Raw genomic sequence first — 3,910 nt, 5'->3', positions numbered from 1 at the left:
GAAGAGAAGGTCGAGAAGGAGGAGGAGGAGGAGGTTTAAAAGTGGAGGAGGAGAAGAAGAAAAGGCGTAGGGGAATCGGAAGGAGGAGAAATTCAGGAAGAGGAGGAGAAGGAAAGAAGAGAATATAGAAAAGGACGGAGGAGGAGGGAAAGGAGTAATAGCAGGAGGAGGAGGTAGAAAAGGAAGAGGAATAACCAGGGGAAGGAAGAGAACAAGAAGAAGAAAACGAAGATAGAGAAGAAGAAAAAACATTATTTTTTCATCTCTCTCCGAAATCTTCTCTTCGCGGGAGACAGGAAGAAGCGTAAGAAGCTGTTGGTGTAAAGGAAGGCGCGTCTGGGGATCTTGCGAGAGGAGGAAGAGGTAGGAGAGATAAGTGGATAAATAAAAGGATAGAGAAATGTGTGAGAATGGATAATTTCCTTGTGAGTTGCTGCTGTTGGCTTTCGATTGAATTAAGTCTCCCGTTGCCGAGTTGATTCATTTACGTTATGTTGCTTTTGTTGTTTTGTTTATATTCGTCTATTTATCATTTTTCCTTTCCGTTCGGTCGCAATGAACTCTACTCGAAAAATGATGTGAAAAAGGGAACGAAAAAAATACTTCGCTCAATCGTATCTGAATTATTAATTTATCATCTACCATTCACCGTTTTATTATTCTTCCATGACATCTTATCTATTTCTATCATTCATATCTTCCGTAAAACGCACAAACAAACAAATAAAACAATTCGCATGCAGAAAAAATTCTTTACATTCCGTTTTATTTCACCCCCAAACAAACAAAAAAATGCCATGCAGAAAATTCTCTCTCTATACCGCTTTTTATGCTGTCTCTTCCTGCTCAGTATATCAGCATACTTGAGGATATAGCCGAGGCAAGCATACGCGCTCGCACAGGCACCAATAACACAATTGTGCCAGATGCGAGGCAGGCACTCGCTCGCCTCTTCTCCCTCGGCCCTCTTAGGCGTGAAAGTGCATACGGAGGGGTGTGTGTGTGTGTGTGTGTGTGTGTGTGTGTGTGTGTGTGTGTGTGTGTGTGTGTGTGTGTGTGTGTGTTTGTGTGTGTGTGTCTACGCACGAATGTATATATGTATGTATGCATGTATGTATGCACGTAAATATGTGTGTAAGTATACATGTATGCAAGGCCGCGATGGCCGAATGGTTAGAGCGTCGGACTCAAGACTGTCACGACGGCAATCTGAATTCGAGGGTTCGAGTCACCGACCGCCGCGTTGTTCCCTTGGGCAAGAAACTTCACCTTGATTGCCTACCTAGCCACTGGGTGGCCAAGCGAGCCCAAGTCAAGTGCTGGTCCCAAGCCCGGATAAATAGAGAGAATGACTACCTAAAAGGTACCACCGGCACTCTCCGTGGAAAGGAACTGGGGACCCTACCACGTACTCACTCCAAGAGCATCACAGCATGAAAACTACAATGAAGTATCATGCTATGACCACGGCGGCTCAGACATGAACCTACCATTAAAAGAAGAAGATACATGTATGCACGCATATGTACTTGAAAAGTTAGATAGCATCACCCCCAATCAACCTATTCATTTAACGATACAAATGTGTATAAATTTGTGTTCATACATGAATCTGCCATACGCGGATGCAGGCCTGGCAGCTGTGTGTCAGTGTGCATATGTTGTATGTTGTATGTTGTATGTGTCAGGTGCATGTGTTGTGTGTGCATTCTGTGAGTGTACTTATGCATGTATAGACGTATACATGTGCGTGTTTATGTAAAATACATATTTCATATATCCTTCCAATTATTGCATTGCAACTGAATGGATCTCATTAAAACTAAAACTATTATTCATCTCTAACAAACCCATATGATGATGATTTTTTTTTAATTACCGTGAATAACGAACCTAATCAATTTATATGATGGAGGCGAAAGAAAAGAAACACAGACCCTAATAAAAAGAGTAATGAATATAAAACATCTGCAATAATAACAATAATGATAGGAATGATGAAGTTTAGGATAATGATAATAGTACTAATAACAATGAAAATGATGATAATTATAGTGATAATAATGATGATAATCATCACCATCAAGGGGCTAACGCCGACGGGGGCGCATGGCCGCATCCACCCTTCGCTTCCAACCACGAGGATCCCTCGAGGCGAGTCTCCGGGCAGGCCCACGGCCCATCTCTAATTCCTCGCGACAGGTCTCGTCGAGCTGCCCAAGCCATGACCTCCTGGGTCGTCCCACAGGTCTCCTTCACCCAGGATTGCCTCGCAAAGAGACAACCTGATGGGCAGGGTCATCTACAGGGAAACGAGGTATATATATAGCCTGAGTTGGCGATCCCGGATTATGCAAGTAGCAGGTCCCAGGCCAGTCTCACGGTGTAACCGTCGGTTGGACACGTGGTCTTGCCAACTGTACCTCATGATCCGGCAAAGGGACTTGTTACAAAAGGCATCAATACGAGACACCAAGACACTGGTTAGCGTCCAGGTTTCACATCCACAGAACAAAACTGGCAGTATCAAGGCCTTGCCCAGAGATATGGACAACGCTACCTAGGTATGTAAAACTCTCTGTAACTTCAACATCCAAGCCGCAAGTATGGATCGACTGAACGGGTTCCACTAACAGGCCCCCAAAGTCTTGAATTTTGATCCTGGTCCAGGAAACCTCTAGGCCATCAAGAGCCGCCACCAGTGACTCCAGGGAATCAGATAGGATAGCAACATCATCGGCAAAGTCAAGGTCTGAGACCTTGATATTGCCCAGTGTTGCTCCACACTGACTTTGGCTAGTAGCTCTGCCCATTATCCAGCCCATACAGGTGTTGAAAAGTGTTGGTGCAAAGACACAGCCTTGCCTCACCCCTGAATTAACAGGGAAGAAGTTCGACAGACCCCCACCACACTTTACAGCACTTTCAGTACCGGTATAAAGGCTTGTTATTAGGCCAATAATCTGCGTCAGAATTCCCGAGTCTCAGGATCTCAAACGCCTTCTTGAGGTCGATATAGCTAACAAGCAACCCACGACCAAACTCACGACAGTGTTCCACAATTACTTGAAGCGCTAGTATTCAGTCTATTGTGGACTTGCCAGGAGTAAATCCAGACTGCTCCGGTCTCTGATGCTTCAATAGGTGGTTGCGGATCCGTTTTCAGAAGAATGTGAGTGAAAACTTTGCCTGGTATGCTGAGCAGTGTAATGCCACGGTAGTTGCTACAATCCCAATGATCCCCTTTCCCCTTCCAGAGAGAGATGACCACGCCCTTCAGCAGGTCAGTGGGAATGGTACCAGACTGCCAGATGGCAGTCAGAGCTGTATGCAGGCCCCGAGTCATAGGTTCACCCCGGCCTTTAGCAGTTCAGCAGAGATTCACATATGCCTGCAGCTTTCCCACTCTTCAGCTTGGAAATCGCCATCCTAACCTCCGTTAGGGTAGGAGGTTCCTCGATGATGGGTGGGTCCGGTACAGGGACTGTGACATCACTTGCATGCAAGCTAACTGTTGGAGGGTCTACCTGGTACAACTGCTCAAAATACTGAGCCCAACGTTCACGAACCCCAACATGATCTGAGATGATCCGTCCATCTGCTGATCAGATTACAGTCATCTACGAGGAGAGCTAAGAGTTCAGCTTTCTCAGGGCTTGGTAGGCAGGGCGAAGGTCGTTTACCAAGAAATGGCCTTCAACCTCCTCAGCAAGAATCCTGATGAACTGTTCCTTGTCCCTTCTCAGCAGTGTCCGAGACCTACACACTAAGGAGCGCCACAGGACTTGATTACCATTCCATGTCTCCAGGGAGATGGAACTCTGCCTTGCCCTCGGGCGTACGCCAATGGACTCCTGTGCTGCTTCGAGTGTTACGCACTTGAAGAGCTCCCACAGAGCAACTGGGTCTG

Source organism: Penaeus monodon, chromosome 43, assembly GCF_015228065.2.
Source record: "Penaeus monodon isolate SGIC_2016 chromosome 43, NSTDA_Pmon_1, whole genome shotgun sequence".
In the NCBI taxonomy this organism is placed as follows: domain Eukaryota; kingdom Metazoa; phylum Arthropoda; class Malacostraca; order Decapoda; family Penaeidae; genus Penaeus; species Penaeus monodon.
Note: the sequence above shows the minus strand (reverse complement) of the source record.